Here is a 22,785-nt window from a genome sequence, read left to right as displayed (position 1 = left end):
CCTGGCTGAGGAGGACCTGGAGTTCTCTCATTTGGCGCTGCAGAGTCATCCGCACTCTCCCGCCCGTTTGGGAGCTTTGGTATAATCCCCATGGTCCTTACGGAGTCCCCAGCATCCACTTAGGACGTTAGAGAAAATAAGAATTTACTTACCGATAATTCTATTTCTCGTAGTCCGTAGTGGATGCTGGGCGCCCATCCAAAGTGCGGATTCTCTGCAATACTGGTACATAGTTATTGTTACCAAAAAATCGGGTTATTGCTGTAGTGAGCCATCTTTTCTAGAGGCTCCTCTGTTATCATGCTGTTAACTGGGTTTAGATCACGAGTTGTACGGTGTGATTGGTGTGGCTGGTATGAGTCTTACCCGGGATTCAAAATCCTTCCTTATTGTGTACGCTCGTCCGGGCACAGTATCCTAACTGAGGCTTGGAGGAGGGTCATAGGGGGAGGAGCCAGTGCACACCAGGTAGTTCTAAAGCTTTACTTTTGTGCCGCTATCCCCCCCCCCCCCCCCCCCCCATGGTCCTTACGGAGTCCCCAGCATCCACTACGGACTACGAGAAATAGAATTATCGGTAAGTAAATTCTTATTTTAATTTGTTTAACACGGATCACATCTAATGAAGGAACACACAGTAATTTAAATTGAGGAGAATACAAGGTAGTCACTGAACACAGTCATGATTTTTAGATTAATTAGTATGATCTCCTAGGAGAGATATTTAAAGATGGTTTTCACTTATTGCTAGGGGGTGGTAGGTACGGGTGGTCTTCTGTATACCGGCGGTCGGGCTCCCGGCGCTCAGTATACCGGTGCCGGGAGCCCGACAGCCGGCATACCGACACTTATTTTCCCTCGTGGGGGTCCACGACCCCCATAGAGGGAGAATAAAATAGTGTGGCGCGCGTAGCGCGCCCGCAAGGGGCTCATTTGCCCTCGCCACACTGTCGGTAAGCCGGTGGTCGGGCTCCCGGCGCCGGTATGCTGGTCGCCGGGAGCCCGACCGCCGGCCAGCCGTAGTGAACCCGTAGGGACATCACCATGGAGAACAAATCACAGTGATTAGAATGAAAATAAGATATGCACTTTTCTCTTACGTCTTAGAGGATGCTGGGGACTCTGTAAGGACCATGGGGATAGACGGGCTCTGCAGGAGACATGGGCACTAAAAAGAACTTTAGATATGGGTGTGCACTGGCTCCTCCCTCTATGCCCCTCCTCCAGACCTCAGTTTGATACTGTGCCCAGAGGAGACTGGGTGCATTACAGGGAGCTCTCCTGAGTTTTCCTGAAAGAAAGTATTTTGTTAGGTTTTTTATTTTCAGGGAGCCTGCTGGCAACAGACTCCCTGCATTGAGGGACTGAGGGGAGAGAAGCAGACCTACTTAAATGCTAGGCTCTGCTTCTTAGGCTACTGGACACCATTAGCTCCAGAGGGAGTCGGAACGCAGGTCTCTCCTAGCAGTTCGTCCCTGAGCCGCGCCGCCGTCCTCTTCACAGAGCCGGAAGATAGAAGCCGGGTGAGTATAAGAAGATAGAAGACTTCAGAGGCGGCAGAAGACTTCGGATCTTCACTGAGGTGAAGCGCAGCGGTAACTCTGCGCGCCATTGCTCCCACATAACACACACGGCAGGCACGGTAAGGGTGCAGGGGGGTGCCCTGGGCAGCAATTTAAACCTCTGATCTGGCAAAAACAGTACATATATGGGCTCTGCACTGTATATTTGAGATCCCCCGCCAGTTTTTAAACGAAATCAAGCGGGGGTGGAGCTTGATCCTCAGCACTCACCAGCGCCATTTTCTTTACAGCACACGCTGAGAAGCTGGCTCCTCGGACTCTCCCCTGCTGAATGGTGACAGAGGGTTTTAAAGAACGGGGGGGGGGGGGGGGGGCACATAATTTGACGCAGTGATATATTTATGTGAAATAAAAGCGCTATCTGGGTATATTTTTGTCCAGGGTCATTGGCGCTGGGTGTGTGCTGGCATACTCTCTCTCTGTCTCTCCAAAGGGCCTGGTGGGGGAACTGTCTCCAGTTAGAGAATTCTCTGAGTGTGTGGGGTGTCGGCATGTCTGAAGCGGAAGGCTCTTCTAGGGAGGAGGTGAAGCAAATGAGTGTGGTGTCTCCGTCGGCAACGCCGACAACTGACTGGTTGGATATGTGTAATGTTTTAAATGCAAATGTGAATTTATTACACAAAAGGTTGGACAAAGCAGAGTCCAGGGAATGTGCAGGGAGTCAAGCCCTGCCTTTCACTATGTCGCAGGGACCTTCGGGGTCTCAAAAGCGCCCACTATCCCAAGTAGTAGACACTGATACTGACACGGATTCTGACTCCAGTGTCGACTACGATGATGCAAAGTTGCAGCCAAAATTGGCTAAAAGTATTCATTATATGATTATTGCAATAAAGGATGTGTTGCATATCACAGATGACCCCTCTGTCCCTGACACGAGGGTGCGCATGTATAAGGAAAAGAAACCTGAGGTAACCTTTCCCCCATCTCATGAGCTGAACGAGTTATTTGAAAAGGCTTAGGAATCTCCAGACAAAAAACTGCAGATTCCCAAAAGGATTCTTACGGCGTATCCTTTCCCGGCTAAGGACAGGTTACGGTGGGAATCCTCCCCAAGGGTGGACAAAGCGTTGACACTCTTATCCAAAAAGGTAGCGCTGCCATCCCAAGATATACCTTATCTGCTGATATAGAAATGCTGGATAAGGAAACCATTTTATTGACCCTGGGCCATATTAAAGATGCTGTCCTCTATATGAGAAATGCTCAGAGAGACATTGGCCTACTGGGTTCCAGAGCCAACGCTATGGCGACTTCTGCTAGACGAGTCCTATGGACCCGACAATGGACGGGTGATGCCGACTCGAAGAGGCATATGGAGGTTTTACCTTACAAGGGTGAGGAATTGTTTGGGGAAGGTCTCTCGGACCTAGTTTCCACAGCTACGGCAGGTAAATCAGCTTTTTTTGCCTTATGTTTCCTCACAGCCTAAGAAAACGCCACATTATCAGATGCAGTCCTTTCGGTCGCATAAACCCAAGAGAGTACGGGGATCATCCTTTCTTGCCAGAGGTAAGGGCAGGGGGGGGAAAGCTGCCAACCACAGCTAGTTCCCAGGAGCGGAAGTACTCCCCGGCCTCTACAAAATCCACCGCATGACGCTGGGGCTCCACTGAGGGGGCACGTCTTCGACTTTTCAGCCACATCTGGGTTCACTCACAGGTGGATCCCTGGGCAATAGAAATTGTTTCCCAGGGTTACAAGCTGGAATTCGAAGAGGTGCCTCCTCGCCGGTTTTTCAAATCGGCTCTACCAGCTTCTCCCTCGGAGAGGAAGATAGTTTTAAATGCAATTCAAAAATTGTGTCTTCAACAAGTTTTGGTCAAAGTTCCCCTGCTTCAGCAGGGGATGGGGTATTACTCAACCCTGTTTGTAGTCCCGAAACCGGACGGTTCGGTCAGACCCATTTTAAATTTGAAATCCTTAAACCTATACTTGAAAAGGTTCAAGTTCAAGATGGAATCGCTCAGAGCGGTCATCGCCAGCCTGGAAGGGGGGGATTATATGGTGTCCCTGGACATAAAGGATACAAACCTTCATGTTCCCATATATCCACCTCATTGGGCGTTCCTGAGATTTGCGGTACAGGATTGTCATTACCAATTTCAGACGTTGCCGTTTGGGCTTTCCACGGCCCCGAGGATTTTCACCAAGGTAATGGCGGAAATTATGGTGCTCCTGCGCAAGCAGGGTGTCACAATTATCCCGTACTTGGACGATCTAATAAAAGCGAGATCACGAGAGCAGTTGCTGATCAGAGTATCACTTTCCCTGAAGGTGTTGCAACAGCACGGCTGGATTCTCAATATCCCGAAGTCGCAGTTGGTTCCAACGACTCGTTTGCCTTTCTTGATTCTGGATACGGACCAGAAAAGGGTTTATCTTCCGATAGAAAATGCCCAAGAACTCATGAATTTGGTCAGGGACCTATTGATGCCAAAAAGGGTGTCAGTGCATCACTGCACTCGAGTTCTGGGAAAGATGGTGGCGTCTTACGAGGCCATTCCTTTCGGCAAGTTCCATGCGAGGACTTTCCAATGGGACCTTCTGGACAAGTGGTCCGGGTCACATCTACAGATTCATTAGATGATCACCCTGTCCCCCAGGGCCAGGGTGTCTCTCCTGTGGTGGCTGCAGAGTGCTCACCTTCTAGAGGGTCGCAGGTTCGGCATTCAGGACTGGGTTCTGGTAACCACGGACGCGAGCCTCCGAGGTTGGAGAGCAGTCACACAGGGAAGAAACTTCCGAGGTCTCTGGTCAAGCCAGGAGGCTTGTCTTCACATCAACGTCCTGGAGTTGAGGGCCATATAAAACGCCCTTCGTCAAGCGGAGAATTTGCTTCGCGACCTACCGGTTCTGATTCAGTTAGACAACATCACCGCAGTGGCTCATGTAAACCGCCAAGGCAGAACAAAGAGCAGAGTGGCAATGGCAGAAGCCACCAGGATTCTTCGCTGGGCGGAAAATCATGTAAGCGCTCTGACAGCAGTTTTCATTCCGTGAGTGGACAACTGGGAAGCAGACTTCCTCAGCAGACACGATCTACATCCAGGAGAGTGGGGACTTCATCAAGAAGTCTTCGCAGAGATTGCAAGTCAGTGGGGACTGCCTCAGATAGACATGATGGCGTCACGCCTCAACAAGAAACTAGAGAGGTATTGCGCCAGGTCAAGGGACCCTCAGGCGGTGGCAGTGGACACCCTGGTGACACCGTGGGTGTTCCAGTCGGTCTATGTGTTTCCTCCTCTTCCTCTCATCTCCAAGGTATTGAGAATCATAAGAAGAAGAGTACAGACAATTCTCATTGTTCCAGATTGGCCGCGAAGGGCCTGGTATCCGGATCTGCAGGAAATGCTCACAGAAGGTCCGTGGCCTATTCCTCTCAGAAAGGACCTGTTACAACAGGGGCCCTGTCTGTTCCAAGACTTACCGCGGCTGCTTTTGACGGCATGGCGGTTGAACGCCGGATCCTAGCGGACAAGGGCATTCCGGATGAGGTCATTCCTACTCTGATAAAGGCTAGGAAGGACGTGACAGCAAAACATTATCACCGGATATGGCGGAAGTATGTATCTTGGTGTGAGTCCAGGAATGCTCCTCCGGAAGAATTCCATCTGGGCCGTTTCCTTCACTTCCTACAGACTGGAGTGAATTTCGGCCTAAAATTAGGCTCCATTAAGGTTCAGATTTCAGCCCTATCCATTTTCTTTCAGAAGGAATTGGCTTCTCTCCCAGAAGTACAGACTTTTGTGAAGGGAGTGCTGCATATCCAGCCTCCCTTTGTACCTCCAGTGGCACCCTGGGACCTTAACGTGGTGTTGCGGTTCCTTAAGTCTCACTGGTTTGAACCACTTAAAACGGTGGAATTAAAGTATCTCACTTGGAAAGTGGTCATGTTGTTGGCCTTGGCATCGGCTAGGCGGGTGTCGGAGTTGGCGGCTTTATCTCACAAAAGCCCCTATCTGATTTTCCATGTGGATAGAACGGAATTACGGACTCGTCCTCAATTTTTGGCCAAGGTGATTTCATCTTTTCAGATGTGGTCAGGGCATTGAAAACTTATGTGGCCAGAACGGCTCAGGTTAGGAAAACAGAGGCACTGTTTGTCCTGTATGCAGCCGACAAGGTTGGCGCTCCTGCTTCGAAGCAGACTATTGCTCGCTGGATCTGTACCACGATTCAGCAAGCTCATTCTACGGCTGGATTGCCGTTACCAAATTCGGTAAAGGCCCATTCCACTAGGAAGGTGGGCTCTTCTTGGGTGGCTGCCCGAGGGGTCTCGGCATTACAGCTGTGCCGAGCTGCTACTTGGTCTGGTTCAAACACCTTTGCAAAGTTATGCAAGTTTGATACCCTGGCTGATGAGGACCTCATGTTTGCTCAATCGGTGCTGCAGAGTCATCCGCACTCTCCCGCCCATTTTGGAGCTTTGGTATAATCCCCATTGTCCTTACGGAGTCCCCAGCATCCTCTAGGACGTTAGAGAAAATAAGATTTTAAACCTACCGGTAAATCTTTTTCTCCTAGTCTGTAGAAGATGCTGGGCGCCCGTCCCAGTGCGGACTACATCTGCAAGACTTGTATATAGTTTTTGCTTACATAAGGGTTATGTTACAGGTTTTGATCAGTCTCGGGCTGATGCTGTTTTGTTTCATACTGTTAACTGGTTCGTATATTCCAGGTTATACGGTGTGGATGGTGTGGGCTGGTATGAATCTTGCCCTTAGATTAACAAAAATCCTTTCCTCGTACTGCCAGTTTCCTCTGGGCACAGTTTCTCTAACTGATATCTGGAGGAGGGGCATAGAGGGAGGAGCCAGTGCACACCCATATCTAAAGTTCTTTTTAGTGCCCATGTCTCCTGCGGAGCCAGTCTATCCCCATGGTCCTTACGGAGTCCCCAGCATCCTCTACGGACTAGGAGAAAAAGATTTTACCGGTAGGTTTAAAATCTTATTTTTTCACATATTACTGATGAAAGGTTTAATATCATTAAAAAGGTCAATATGATTAAGAGATCTGTATCAAGATATAGAATAATTATAAATATTAAGATATCCTTATGTAGGTATGAAGAACAAAAGATCTTTGAACAACGAAGAATATCCACTGGATATTAATTATCCCAATAGGACTGGCCACTAGTATATAATTGGAAATATCAAGATAACATCTGGTATGGAGAATGAACAATAATTAATTGATATTGATGGGAACAACAGAATAAGGGTAGACAAACAGAATTTTTAAATAAAATTAAAAATTATTTGGAAAATCACGAGACTCATACAAGAATCATTAAAATATAAAATATGTAATTATTCATAGCTCATGCTAGGATATTTAAAAAATGTAAAAACTCAATAATAATAAATGCTATATGAAGGAATGAACTGTAAGAATTATAATTGGGAATATTTTTGTATTTGAATATACTAATCTGTATAATGCTCCAATAATATTGATATATCTATCTGATTCCTTTAATTACAGTTAAAATGATATAAAATAATAGAATGTATCACCATTACAGAAATAGTAAAAATATCAATGGCCTCATTATCATAACAATGCCAGGATTCATGATCAAGTGTTCAGCAGGATTCTAGTGATTGACAGATCCTAGATCCAATCAGAATAGGACATGAGGGATATAAGGAAACGGAAATCCTGGCTCTGGTTAGCTCCCTGAGGAAGCCTAAGGTTGAACGGCCGTGGACTGCCTCCGAGCGGTGTTAAAAAAACTAATGTGATAAATGTGTCTGTAATTGTATTGTCCTCCCACTGAGATAAGCAGTATTGATTGAAGGAGCGCTCTCGCCCACGATCTCCACTGCCGGCAGCGGCTTCGTATGTGAAGCAGTCAGACGGAGAGAGCGGGGAATCCCGGTGTCAGCCTGCACACAGCGGCACAGTGTGGCCAGCGGCAATATGACGGGCGGCCGTTCTCCTGTGTTCACTCGTAACATACAGCAATGATCACAGTATCTTAAGCACCAATAGTGCTGTGACCATAAAAAATATACAAGCTATGTAACAACTATAAACAGTATTTATGATCAGCCAGCACTTCCCAACAGATAGAGAAATAAAGGAAATGCCACTGGTGCTGAATGAATGTAATGAAATAGCAGTGTCATGCACAATTGCCTAATGCATATAGCTACTTTGGGATGGAATTTTGATTATTACCTATAAATTAGCAGATTGCCCATAATTTAAAGGAAACACACTAGATGCAGTGGGAAATGTATCCCTAAGTATATAAGGAGTGGTGTCAGTTACAGACAATCAGTGGAGGAATCATCTCCCTTGTATGGAGGATCAGTAGTGATACATCATTGAAACAAAGTTAGCAACATATAAGTAGCTACAGTTCATAAGAGCATTTTTGCAAGTGTTGCAAAAGAATAAGCAATAACACTATTAGCCTATTATACCCATCACAAGAGCAATTTATAGGATAACATCAATAAAGACACGGATACTATATTTCTCTGACGTCCTAGTGGATGCTGGGGACTCCGTAAGGACCATGGGGAATAGACTGCTCCGCAGGAGACTGGGCACATCTAAGAAAGATTTAGGACTATCTGGTGTGCACTGGCTCCTCCCCCTATGACCCTCCTCCAAGCCTCAGTTAGATTTCTGTGCCCGGCTGAGCTGGATGCACACTAGGGGCTCTCCTGAGCTCCTAGAAGAAAGTATAGTTTAGGTTTTTTATTTTCAGTGAGACCTGCTGGCAACAGGCTCACTGCAACGAGGGACTAAGGGGAGAAGAAGCGAACCTACCTAAGTGGTGGTAGCTTGGGCTTCTTAGGCTACTGGACACCATTAGCTCCAGAGGGATCGAACACAGGACCCGACCTCGTCGTCCGTTCCCGGAGCCGCGCCGCCGTCCCCCTTACAGAGCCAGAAACAAGAAGGTGGTCCGGAAAATCGGCGGCTGAAGACTTCTGTCTTCTCCAAGGTAGCGCACAGCACTGCAGCTGTGCGCCATTGCTCCTCATGCACACCACACACTGCGGTCACTGCTGGGGGGGGGGGGGGCGCCCTGAGCAGCAATAATAACACCTTGGCTGGCAAAACTAACACCATATATAGCCCCAGAGGCTATATAGGTGTATATTAACCCCTGCCAGAAACGATAAAATAGCGGGAGAAAGCCCGCCGAAAAAGGGGCGGAGCCAACTCCCTCAGCACACTGGCGCCATTATTCCCTCACAGCTTCGCTGGATGGAAGCTCCCTGGCTCTCCCCTGCAGTCCTGCACTACAGAAAGGGTAAAAAAGAGAGGGGGGGCACAATTTAGGCGCAATATATATATATATATATATATATATATATATATATATATATATATATATATATATATATATATATATATATTTATAGGCAGCTATAGGGGAAAACACTCTGTATAGTGATATCCCTGCGGTATATAGCGCCCTGGTGTGTGCTGGCGTACTCTCCCTCTGTCTCCCCAAAGGGCTTTGTGGGGTCCTGTCCTCTGTAAGAGCATTCCCTGTGTATCTGCTGTGTGTCGGTACTGCTGTGTCGACATGTATGATGAGGATAATGATGTGGAGGCGGAGCAAATGCCTGTGAATGTGATGTCACCCCATGCGGGGTCGACACCAGTGTGGATGGACTTATGGAAGGAATTACGTGACAGTGTCAGCTCCTTACATAAAAGGTTTGACGACATAGGACAGCCGGCTACTCAGCTTGTGCCTGTCCAAGCGTCTCAAATGTAATCAGGGGCTATAAAACGCCCGCTACCTCAGATGAGATACAGATGTCGACACGGATACCGACTCCAGTGTCGACGATGATGAGACGAGTGTACCCTCCAATAGATCCACCCGTTATATGATTGAGGCTATGAAAAATGTTTTACACATTTCTGATGATACCCCAGATACCACAAAAAAGGGTATTATGTTTGGTGAGAAAAAACTACCAGTAGTTTTTCCTGCATCTGACGAATTAAATGAGGTGTGTGAGGAAGCGTGGACTTCCCCAGATAAGAAATTGATCATTTCTAAACGGTTAATGGCTGCGTACCCTTTCCCGCCAGAGGATAGGTCACGTTGGGAAACACCCCCTAGGGTAGATAAAGCATTGACACGCTTATCAAAGAAGGTGGCACTACCGTCTCCGGATACGGCCGCCCTAAAAGAACCTGCTGATAGAAAGCTGGAAAGTACCCTAAAAGCTATATACACACACACTGGCATTATATTGAGACCCGCTATTGCATCAGCGTGGATGTGCAGTGCTGCTGCTGCGTGGTCAGACTCCCTGTCGGAAAACATTGATACCATGGATAGGGACAATATTTTGCTAACGATTGACCATATAAAAGACGCGGTCTTATACATGCGTGATGCACAGAGGGATATTTGCCGGCTGGCATCAAAAATAAGCGCTATGTCCATTGCCGCCAGACGGGGGTTATGGACTAGGCAATGGTCAGGTGATGCCGACTCCAAGCGGCACATGGAAGTTTTACCCTATAAAGGGGTGGAACTTTTTGGGGAAGGTCTTTCAGACCTCGTTTCCACAGCTACTGCTGGGAAATCGACTTTTTTGCCACAGGCTACCCCACAGCAAAAGAAAGCACCGTATTATCAGGTACAGTGCTTTCGGCCCCAGAAAAATAAGCGGGCTAGAGGCTCATCCTTTCTGCCGAGGGGCAGAGGAAGGGGAAAAAGCTGCAGCACACAGCTAGTTCCCAGGAGCAGAAGTCCTCCCCTGCGTCCGGTAAGTCCACAGCATGACGCTGGGGCTGCTCAGGCGGAATCGGGAACGGTGGGGGCACGTCTCAGGTTTTTCAGCACACAGTGGGCTCTCTCACAAGTGGATCCCTGGGTCCTTCAAGTAGTATCTCAGGGGTACAGGCTGGAATTCGAGACGTCTCCCCCCCCGCCGTTTCCTAAAATCTGCCTTGCCGGCAACTCCCTCTGCCAGGGAGGCAGTGTTGGTGGCTATTCAAAAACTGTATTCACAGAAAGTGATCGTCAAGGTACCCCTCCTTCAGCAAGGAAAGGGTTACTACTCCACAATGTTTGTGGTACCGAAACCGGACGGTTCGGTGAGACCCATCTTAAATTTAAAAACCTTGAACACTTATATCAAAAGGTTCAAGTTCAAGATGGAATCGCTCAGGGCGGTTATTGCGAGCCTGGAGGAGGGGGATTACATGGTATCCCTGGACATCAAGGATGCGTACCTGCATGTCCCCATTTACCCTCCGCACCAGGAGTACCTCAGATTTGTGGTACAGGACTGTCACTATCGGTTCCAGACGCTGCCGTTCGGGTTATCCACGGCACCGAGGGTCTTTACCAAGGTAATGGCCGAAATGATGATACTCCTTCGCAAGAAGGGAGTTTTAATTATCCCGTACTTGGACGATCTCCTGATAAAGGCGAGGTCCAAAGAACAGTTGATAGTGGGGGTGGCACTTTCTCAGGAAGTGCTACAACAGCACGGCTGGATTCTAAACATTCCAAAGTCACAGCTGGTCCCGACGACACGTCTTCTGTTCCTGGGAATGATTCTGGACACAGACCAGAAAAGAGTGTTTCTTCCACTGGAAAAAGCCGAGGAATTGTCATCTCTGGTCAGAGACATCCTAAAACCAGGAAAAGTGTCAGTACATCAATGCACACGAGTCCTGGGAAAAATGGTAGCTTCGTACGAAGCAATTCCATTCGGAAGGTTCCACGCAAGGACGTTCCAGTGGGACCTGTTGGACAAATGGTCCGGGTCCCATCTCCAGATGCAACAGCGGATAACCCTATCGGCCAGAACCAGGGTGTCGCTGCTGTGGTGGCTGCAGAGGGCTCATCTACTAGAGGGCCGCAGATTCGGAATACAGGACTGGGTCCTGGTGACCACGGATGCCAGCCTTCGGGGCTGGGGGGCAGTCACAAAGGGAAGAAATTTCCAAGGACTGTGGTCAAATCAGGAGATTTCTCTTCACATAAATATCCTGGAGCTAAGGGCCATTTACAATGCCCTAAGCCAGGCAAGACCCCTGCTTCAAAACCAGCCGGTACTGATCCAGTCAGACAACATCACGGCGGTCGCCCATGTAAACAGACAGGGCGGCACGAGAAGCAGGATGGCGATGGCAGAAGCCACAAGGATTCTCAGATGGGCAGAGAATCATGTGTTAGCACTGACGGCAGTGTTCATTCCGGGAGTGGACAACTGGGAAGCAGACTTCCTCAGCAGACACGACCTCCACCCGGGAGAATGGGGACTTCATCCAGAAGTCTTCCAAATGCTGGTCAACCGGTGGGAAAAACCACAGGTAGACATGATGGCGTCCCGCCTCAACAAGAAGTTGAAAAGATATTGCGCCCGGTCAAGAGACCCTCAGGCGATAGCGGTGGACGCTCTAGTGACACCATGGGTGTACCAGTCGGTTTATGTGTTTCCTCCTCTACCTCTCATACCCAAGGTACTGAGAATAATAAGAAGGCGAGGAGTGAAAACCATACTCGTGGTTCCGGATTGGCCAAGAAGAGCTTGGTACCCGGAACTTTAAGAGATGCTTACAGAGGACCCTTGGCCTCTGCCGCTCAGACAAGACCTGCTGCAGCAGGGACCCTGTCTGTTCCAAGACTTACCGTGGCTGCGTTTGACAGCATGGCGGTTGAACACCGGATCCTGAAGGAAAAGGGTATTCCGGAGGAAGTCATCCCTACCCTGATCAAAGCCAGGAAGGATGTCACCGCAAGACATTATCACCGCATTTGGCGAAAATATGTTGCTTGGTGTGAGGCCATGAAGGCCCCGACGGAGGAATTTCAACTGGGTCGATTCCTGCACTTCCTGCAAGCAGGGGTGACGTTGGGCCTCAAATTGGGGTCCATAAAGGTCCAGATTTCGGCTCTGTCGATTTTCTTCCAAAAAGAACTGGCTTCACTGCCTGAAGTTCAGACTTTTGTCAAAGGAGTACTGCATATTCAGCCTCCTTTTGTGCCCCCAGTGGCACCTTGGGATCTCAATGTGGTTTTGGCATTCCTGAAATCACATTGGTTCGAACCACTTAAGACTGTGGATTTAAAATATCTCACGTGGAAAGTGGTCATGCTGTTGGCCTTGGCGTCGGCCAGGCGGGTTTCAGAATTGGCAGCTTTGTCTTGTAAAAGCCCTTATCTGATTTTCCATATGGATAGGGCAGAATTGAGGACTCGTCCTCAGTTTCTCCCAAAGGTGGTCTCAGCTTTTCACTTGAACCAACCTATTGTGGTGCCTGCGGCTACTAGGGACTTGGAGGATTCCAAGTTGCTGGACGTAGTCAGGGCCCTAAAAATTTATATTTCCAGGACGGCTGGAGTCAGAAAGACTGACTCGCTGTTTATCCTGTGTGCACCCACCAAGCTGGGTGCTCCTGCTTCTAAGCAGTCTATTGCGCGCTGGATTTGTAGCACTATTCAGCTGGCGCATTCTGCGGTAGGCTTACCGCAGCCTAAATCTGTAAAAGCCCATTCCACACGGAAGGTGGGCTCATCTTGGGCGGCTGCCCGAGGGGTCTCGGCTTTACAACTTTGCCGAGCAGCTACTTGGTCGGGGGCAAACACGTTTGCAAAATTCTACAAATTTGATACCCTGGCTGAGGAGGACCTGGAATTCTCTCATTCGGTGCTGCAGAGTCATCCGCACTCTCCCGCCCGTTTGGGAGCTTTGGTATAATCCCCATGGTCCTTACGGAGTCCCCAGCATCCACTAGGACGTCAAAGAAAATAAGAATTTACTCACCGGTAATTCTATTTCTCGTAGTCCGTAGTGGATGCTGGGCGCCCATCCCAAGTGCGGATTGTCTGCAATACCTGTACATAGTTATTGTTACAAAAATCGGGTTTTGTTGTGAGCCATCTCTTCAGAGGCTCCATTTGTTATCATACTGTTAACCGGGGTTCCTATCACGTGTTATATGGTGTGATTGGTTTGGCTGGTATGAGTCTTACCCGGGATTCAAAAATCCTTCCTTATTGTGTCAGCTCTTCCGGGCACAGTTCCTAACTGAGGCTTGGAGGAGGGTCATAGGGGGAGGAGCCAGTGCACACCAGATAGTCCTAAATCTTTCTTAGATGTGCCCAGTCTCCTGCGGAGCCGTCTATTCCCCATGGTCCTTACGGAGTCCCCAGCATCCACTACGGACTACGAGAAATAGAATTACCGGTGAGTAAATTCTTATTTTTTGTTATAGGCAATATAGCCTTTATTTAGTTCGCACTTTGAGGGATCACCAATCGGAAACTAGTAGTTTTTATTATCATATTCTATTTTTCTTATTCACACTATATTTTAATATTTCACCAATTCCTTGAAATTATATTTTAATGCATATCCAATAAAGATTAGATATTTTAAGAAAATGAGCAGTGGTTGAGTGCGTCCAAAAAAATTGCTTCTTTCTTCTCTTTCTATTTTTTGGTAACTTCATGTGGGTCCAAGACTCATAAGCATTTGGAGAGCACCTGCGTACAGATTTACATAGGGTTAAAAAACCAAAATATTTTCAGTAGCGCAGAGTATACCACGATATATTCAAACTGTATATACAAAAAAAACATTAAGAAAACTGGTGCAGGATTATTTAAACTCTAGGCGTGGATATGGGCCTGCGTCTGGGCTCCTTAAAAGTCCAGATTTTGGCCTTGTCCATTTTCTTTCAGAAACAATTGGCTTCTTTCCCTGAGGTCCAGACATTCTTGAAAGGTGTTCAGCACATACAACCTCCCTTTGTGCCTCCTACAGCACCTTGGGATCTCAGTGTGGTGCTGCAGTACCTCCAATCGGACTGGTATGAACCATTACAGGAGGTGGACGTAAAATATCTTGCGTTGAAGACCGTCACATTGTTGGCCTTGGCTTTAGCAAGACGTGTGTCGGAGCTGGGGGCTTTTTCTCACAAAAGTCCCTATTTCTCTAACGTCCTAGTGGATGCTGGGGACTCCGTAAGGACCATGGGGAATAGACGGGCTCCGCAGGAGACTGGGCACTCTAAAGAAAGATTTAGCACTATCTGGTGTGCACTGGCTCCTCCCTCTATGCCCCTCCTCCAGACCTCAGTTAGAATCTGTGCCCGGACAGAGCTGGGTGCTTTTAGTGAGCTCTCCTGAGCTTGCTAATAAGAAAGTATTTTAGTTAGGTTTTTTATTTTCAGAGAGCTTCTGCTGGCAACAGACTCTCCGCACGAGGGACTGAGGGGAGAGAAGCAAACCTACTAACTGCGGCTAGGTTGCGCTTCTTAGGCTACTGGACACCATTAGCTCCAGAGGGATCGAACACAGGACCTGACCTTGTCGTCCGTTCCCTGAGCCGCGCCGCCGTCCCCCTCGCAGAGCCAGAAGACAGAAGCTGGCAGAAGCAGAGAAGACATCGAAATCGGCGGCAGAAGACTCCTGTCTTCACATGAGGTAGCGCACAGCACTGTAGCTGTGCGCCATTGCGCCCACACTAACCCACACACTCCGGTCACTGTAGGGTGCAGGGCGCAGGTGGGTGCGCCCTGGGCAGCAATTGATACCTCCTTGCGAAAGCTGCATATGGACAGTGGGACACTGTTATATGTATGAGCCCCCGCCATTTATTTTACAAGAAATCGCTGGACAGAAGCCCGCCGCTGAGGGGGCGGGGCCTTCTTCCTCAGCACTCACCAGCGCCATTTTCCTTCCACAGCTCCGCTGAGAGGAAGCTCCCCAGGCTCTCCCCTGCAGAATCACAGGTACTGGGTAAACACTAAGTTACTGTGTAATCCCTGGGTTATATAGCGCTGGGGTGTGTGCTGGCAGACTATCTCTCTGTCTCTCCAAAAGGCCTTGTGGGGGTCCTGTCCTCATTTAGAGCTTCCCCTGTGTGTGTGGTGTCGGTGTACGCGTGTGTCGACATGTTTGACGAAGAGGGCTATGTGGAGGCAGAGCATGTGCAGTTGACTGACGTGTCGCCGCCGACTGTGCCGACACCTGATTGGATGGATATGTGGAAGGTGTTAAATGATAATGTAAACTCCTTACATAAAAGGTTGGATAAAGCTGATACCTCGGGCCAGTCAGGGTCTCAACCCATGCCTGATCCTACAGCGCAGAGGCCCTCAGGGTCTCAAAAGCGCCCACTATCCAAAATGGTTGACACAGATGTCGACACGGATTCTGACTCCAGTGTCGACGATGATGATGCAAAATTGCAACCGAAAATGACAAAAGCTATACGTTACATGATTATAGCGATGAAGGATATTTTACACATATCAGAGGTAAACCCTGTCCCTGACGAGGGTTTATATGTATGGGGAGAAAAAGCAAGAGGTGACTTTTCCCCCTTCACATGAGTTAAATAAGTTATGTGAAAGAGCGTGGGATTCCCCAGATAAGAAAGTCCTGATTTCCAAAAGGTTACTTATGGCGTACCCTTTCCCGCCAGAGGACAGGGTGCGCTGGGAATCCTCCGCTAGGGTAGATAAAGCTTTCACACGCTTATCTAAGAAGGTGGCCCTGCCGTCGCAGGATACGGCCACCCTAAAGGATCCTGCAGATAGAAAGCAGGAAAGTATCCTGAAATCTGTTTATACACATTCGGGGACTCTACTGAGGCCGGCAATTGCGTCGGCGTGGATGTGTAGTGCTGTAGCAGCGTGGACAGATAATCTGTCTGAGGAAATGGATACCTTGGACAGGGATACCATTATGCTGACCCTGGGGCATATAAAAGACACTGTCCTATATATGAGGGATGCCCAGATGGACATTTGCCTACTGGGCTCTAGAATTAATGCAATGTAAATTTCTGCCAGGAGGGTCCTGTGGACTCAGCAGTGGACAGGTGATGCCGACTCCAAAAAAACACATGGAGGTGTTACCTTACAAAGGTGAGGAATTGTTTGGGGACGGTCTCTCGGACCTGGTTTCCACAGCTACTGCTGGGAAGTCAAACTTTTTGCCATATATTCCCTCACAACCTAAGAAAGCACCGTATTACCAAATGCAGTCCTTTCGCGCACAAAGAAGCAAGAAGGTCAGAGGTGCTTCCTTTCTTGCTAGAGGCAGGGGTAGAGGAAAAAAGCTGCACCTTACAGCTAGTTCCCAGGAACAGAAGTCCTCCCCGGCTTCCACTAAATCCACCGCATGACTCTGGGGCTCCACGGATGGAGCCAGGAGCGGTGGGGCGCGTCTCCGACATTTCAGCCACCAGTGGGTTCGCTCACAGGTGGATCCCTTGGCCGTACAGATTGTGTCTCAGGGATACAAGCTGGAATTCGAGGTGATGACACCCTCAACGTTACCTAAAATCGGCTCTGCCAGCTTCCCCCATAGAAAGGGAAGTAGTGGTAGTGGCGATTCACAAGCTATTTCTCCAGCAGGTGGTGGTAAAGGTTCCCCTTCAACAGGGAAAGGGATACTATTCCACAATGTTTGTGGTACCGAAACCGGACGGTTCGGTCAGACCTATATTAAATTTAAAGTCCCTGAACATTTATCTGAAAAGATTCAAGTTCAAAATGGAATCGCTCAGAGCGGTCATTGCAAGCCTGGAAGAGGGGGATTTTATGGTGTCTCTGGACATCAAGGATGCTTACTTGCATGTCCCCATTTATCCGCCTCATCAGGAGTACCTCAGATTTGTGGTACAGGACTGTCATTACCAATTCCAGACATTGCCGTTTGGGCTCTCCACGGCACCGAGAATATTTACCAAGGTAATGGCAAAAATTATGGTGATTCTGAGAAAGCAAGGAGTCACAGTTATCCCATACTTGGACGATCTCCTCATAAAGGTGAGGTCCAGGGAGCAGTTGCAGATCAGCGTAGCGCACTCTCAGGAAGTGTTGCAACAGCATGGCTGGATTCTGAATATCCCAAAGTCGCAGCTGATTCCTACGACGCGTCTGCCCGTTCTGGGCATGATTCTGGACACAGACCAGAAGAAGGTGTTTCTCCCGACGGAGAAGGCTCAAGAGCTTGTGACTCTAGTCAGAGACCTCTTAAAACCGAAACAGGTGTCGGTGCATCACTGCACGCGAGTCCTGGGAAAGATGGTGGCTTCGTACGAAGCCATTCCCTTCGGCAGGTTCCATGCGAGGATCTTTCAATGGGATCTGTTGGACAAATGGTCCGGGTCGCATCTTCAGATGCATCGGCTGATCACCCTGTCCCCCAGGGCCAGGGTGTCTCTTCTGTGGTGGCTACAGAGTGCTCACCTTCTCGAGAACCGCAGGTTCGGCATACAGGACTGGGTCCTGGTGACCACGGATGCGAGCCTCCGAGGGTTGGGGGGCAGTCACTCAGGGAAGAAACTTCCCAGGGTTGTGGTCAAGTCAGGAGGCTTGTCTGCACATAAATATCCTGGAACTAAAGGCCATATTCAACGCCCTGAGTCAAGCGGAGCCCCTGCTTCGCAACCAACCGGTGCTGATTCAGTCAGACAACATCACCGCGGTGGCTCATGTAAACCGCCAGGGCGGCACAAGAAGCAGAGTCGCGATGGCGGAAGCCACCAGGATTCTTCGGTGGGCGGAGAATCACGTGCAAGCACTGTCAGCAGTGTTCATTCCGGGGGTGGACAACTGGGAAGCAGGGACGTGCGGTGAGCTAAATAGCTCAGGAGGCACTGGCTAGCACCAGAGACAGATTTACATGCAATATATGAGCCAAAGCGTACATCTGGGCATTATACACAGGTGCAGCAGTAAAAACTCCTGGAAATTTGGTGAGTTTTGATCAGAGATGTGCGGAGAAGTTAGCCAGGTGAGGCACTGCCTCCCCAGCCATAGACTTTTTACTCCAGAGTTTTGGCTATAAAAATTATTAGAATAATGCAAAGAAGATATTTTAAACATATTCTTTATATTTTTCATATACTTTATACAGTCAAAACTCTGGCACAAATGTTAGTATGACAGGAAAGGCTCTGCCTCACCCCACCGCACGTCACTGCTGGGAAGCAGACTTCCTCCGCAGGCACGACCTTCACCCGGGAGAGTGGGGACTTCATCACGAAGTCTTCATTCAGATTACAAATCGATGGGAACTGCCACAGGTAGACATGATGGCGTCCCGTCTCAACAAAAAGCTACAACGGTATTGCGCCAGGTCAAGAGACCCTCAGGCGATAGCTGTGGACGCCCTGGTAACACCGTGGGTGTTCCAGTCGGTCTATGTGTATCCTCCTCTTCCTCTCATACCCAAGGTGCTGAGAATCGTAAGAAGAAGAGGAGTGAGAACAATACTCATTGTTCCGGATTGGCCAAGAAGGTCTTGGTACCCGGAACTGCAAGAAATGCTCACAGAGGACCCGTGGCCTCTGCCTCTCAGACAGGACCTGTTGCAACAGGGGCCCTGCCTGTTCCAAGACTTACCGCGGCTGCGTTTGATGGCATGGCGGTTGAACGCCGGATCCTAGCGGAGAAAGGCATTCCGGATGAGGTTATTCCTACGCTGATAAAGGCTAGGAAGGACATGACAGCAAAGCATTATCACCGCATATGGCGAAAATATGTTGCTTGGTGTGAGGCCAGGAAGGCCCCTACAGAGGAATTCCTACTGGGCAGATTTCTGCACTTTCTACAGTCTGGAGTGACTATGGGCTTGAAGTTGGGATCCATAAAGGTCCAGACTTCGGCCCTATCCATTTTCTTTCAAAAGGAACTGGCGTCTCTTCCTGAAGTTTAGACGTTTGTTAAGGGAGTGCTGCATATTCAGCCCCCTTTTGTGCCACCAGTGGCACCTTGGGATCTCAACGTGTTGTTGGGTTTCCTGAAATCCCACTGGTTTGAACCACTTGAGATCGTGGAGCTAAAGTAGCTCACGTGGAAGGTGGTCATGCTATTGGCCTTAGCTTCGGCTAGGCGTGTGTCAGAATTGGCGGCTTTGTCATGTAAAAGCCCCTATCTGGTTTTTCATATGGACAGGGCAGAATTGCGGACTCGTCCCCAATTTCTGCCAAAGGTGGTGTCATCTTTTAATTTGAACCAACCTATTGTAGTACCTGCGGCTACTCGTGACTTGGAGGATTCCAGGTTACTAGATGTAGTCAGGGCTTTGAAGATTTATGTAGCCAGAACGGCTGGAGTCAGGAAAACTGACTCGCTGTTTATCCTGTATGCCCCCAACAAGTTGGGTGCTCCTGCTTCAAAGCAAACCGTTGCCCGCTGGATCTGTAACACGATTCAGCAGGCTCATTCTGCAGCTGGATTGCCGCATCCAATATCAGTGAAAGCCCATTCCACAAGGAAGGTGGGCTCTTCTTGGGCGGCTGCCCGAGGGGTCTCGGCTTTACAGCTTTGCCGAGCTGCTACTTGGTCGGGTTCGAACACATTTGCAAAATTCTACAAGTTTGATACCCTGGCTGAGGAGGACCTTGAGTTTGCCCATTCGGTGCTGCAGAGTCATCCGCACTCTCCCGCCCGTTTGGGAGCTTTGGTATAATCCCCATGGTCCTTACGGAGTCCCCAGCATCCACTAGGACGTTAGAGAAAATAAGATTTTACTCACCGGTAAATCTATTTCTCGTAGTCCGTAGTGGATGCTGGGCGCCCGTCCCTAGTGCGGACTTTCTGCAATACGTGTATATAGTTATTGCTTAATAATGGGTTATGTTATGTTGGCATCCATTGTTGATGCCCTGTTGTTGTTCATACTGTTGACTGGATAAGTGTATCACAAGTTATACGGTGTGGCTGGTATGAGTCTTACCCGGGATTCCAAAATCCTTTCCTTATAATGTCTGCTCTTCCGGGCACAGTTTCCTTAACGGAGGTCTGGAGGAGGGGCATAGAGGGAGGAGCCAGTGCACACCAGATGGTACTAAATCTTTCTTTAGAGTGCCCAGTCTCCTGCGGAGCCCGTCTATTCCCCATGGTCCTTACGGAGTCCCCAGCATCCACTACGGACTACGAGAAATAGATTTACCGGTGGGTAAAATCTTATTTTAATTTTCCATGAGGACAGAGTTGAACTCAGAACTCATTAGTAATTTCTTCCTAAAGTGGTGTCTGCGTTTCATATCAACCAACCTATTGTGGTTCCGGTTGTCACAGACACTTCTGCTACTTAAAAGTCTTTGGATGTTGTGAGGGCTTTGAAGGTGTATGTGAAAAGAACAGCTCATCACATGAAAACGGACCTGCTGTTTGTTCTTTATGATCCCAATAAAATTGTGTGTTTTGCTTCAAAGCAGACAGTTGCACGCTAGATCAGACTTACTATCCAGCATGCTTATTCCACGACAGGTTTGCCATGTCCAATATCTGTACAGGCCTACCCTACTAAGTGGTGGCTGCCCGGGATGTATTGGCTTTACAGCTCTGCCGAGCAGCTACCTGGTCAGCTTCGAACATGTTTGCTGAATTCTACAAGTTTGATACTTTGACCAAACTGAAGGTCCTCAGAGGCCAATCAGTTCTGCAGGAACCTCGGCACTGTCCCACCTGGTTTGGGAGCTTTGGTACATCCCCATGGTACTAAATGGACCCCAGTATCCTCTAGGACATAAGAGAAAATAGGATTTTAATTACCTACCGTTAAATCCTTTTCTCGTACTCCGTAGAGGATACTGGGCGCCTGCCCAGTGCTTCTTTCTTTGTACACTGTTACTTGGTTAAGTAATGTTGGTTCACCCGTTGCTGTTCCTGTTTCAAGTTTGGTTAGCTTGGCTTTCCGTGTGTGTGCGTGCGTGCGTGCGTGCGTGCGCGCCCTGGTTCGGAATCTCACCACTATCCTTATCTATCCTTCTCTCAAAGTATGTCCGTCTCCTCGGGCACCGTTTCCTAGACTGAGTCTGGTAGGAGGGGCATAGAGGGTGTAGCCAGCCCACACTATCATTCTTAAAGTGCCCATGGCTCCTAGTGGACCAGTCTATACCCCATGGTACTAAATGGACCCCAGTATCCTCTATGGACTACGAGAAAAGGATTTACCGCTAGGTAATTAAAATCCTATTTTGACAGTCATTCAGAAGGCTATTGATTATTTAAGTGAAGTATCCCTTGATGTGCTCGATTTGTTTTTTTTAGACAAGTCCTTAACCTCAGATGTTGCTGTTATGAGAGCGCTGTGGTTGCTTTGTTGGTCGGCAGATACTCATTTAAAAAAAAAAGTTACACTTCTTTATGAGAGATCACTTTTATTCGGTAATAAACTGGAATTCAGAGAATGACTGGAGGCAGGGTGGCCAATCCTGGGCCATTTTTTTTTCAATCCTGGGAGTCGGGATTTAAAAATAATCAACCCTGTTATACCTGGGATTGGCTGCTTTTCAATGTGTCCCATTACACCTGCCCTGACCAGCCGGATATCTAACTCTAATCTGGACGGGAGGAAGGGTGGGCCACCTGCTGTGAGGCTGGACAGGCAGTGCGATGGTGAGGTCTGGTGGCTGGGCAGGCAGTGTGGCGGTGAGGTGTGGTGGTGAGGTCTGGAGGCTGGACAGGCAGTGTGGCAGTGAGGTTTGGCGGCCGGGTGCACAGTGCATCAGTGATGTCTGGCGGCTGCGCAGCGTGACCTCAGCCGGAGCGAGGGGGCGCCAGGCAGCGTCTGAGCCTCCTGAGGACGCTCAATGCTGCCCGGCATAGAAAATACTAAAGTGGTGGCCAATCCCAAAATCCCCGGGATTGGAAGCTCCAATCCCGGGATTGAATCCCAGTCAATTTTAGGCCGGAATCCGGGGATCCTGCCGATCCTGACCCCGGGATTGGTCACCCTAACTGGAGGTGAATCTGTGAGGCTGCCTCAGGACAGGCATAGTAAATATCCAGTTCCATCTGCAAGACAGCAGTACTGGCAGGCGAAGTCCTATAGGCCTGGACGTCCTTATTGGGGATAGGTATGGTACCAGTATGTCGTGTAAGTCCTTTCGCCAAGGATAGAAGAGGCAGTCAGAGACAATGACTATGCAGGTTCCCTTATGTTTACACCAGTAGAGGGCAGACTTTGGAAGTTTGCTGACCAATGGAGACAAATTATTCAAGACAAATGGGTACTAGGTATAGTGTCTGGAGGATACCAACTAGACAACTTCTGGGTTATGTGTGAGCATTGGAGTCTGGCACTAAAACAGTAAAAAAAAATCTGGCTCCTTCACCTTTATAACTGCTCCCACTTCCATCAGCCTCTCAGTCTTGTTTTAGTGCCTTAGAGCAAGGCACCATTTCTAAGCTTAACTTTTAGGTTTTATTTTTAATTTAG

The 22,785-nt window shown here is 48.7% G+C and overlaps 1 protein-coding gene across 1 annotated transcript in view; it reads left to right on the top strand.

Annotated features, from left to right (window-relative positions):
- The window catches only part of PIAS4 (protein inhibitor of activated STAT 4), a 197,686-nt gene that overhangs the window by 88,403 nt on the left and 86,498 nt on the right, over positions 1-22,785 (top strand). The gene's annotated exons all lie outside the window — the stretch shown is intronic.

Source organism: Pseudophryne corroboree, chromosome 1 (genome assembly GCF_028390025.1).
Source record: "Pseudophryne corroboree isolate aPseCor3 chromosome 1, aPseCor3.hap2, whole genome shotgun sequence".
Lineage (NCBI taxonomy): Eukaryota > Metazoa > Chordata > Amphibia > Anura > Myobatrachidae > Pseudophryne > Pseudophryne corroboree.
Note: the sequence above shows the minus strand (reverse complement) of the source record. Positions and strands in the feature narration are given on the sequence as shown.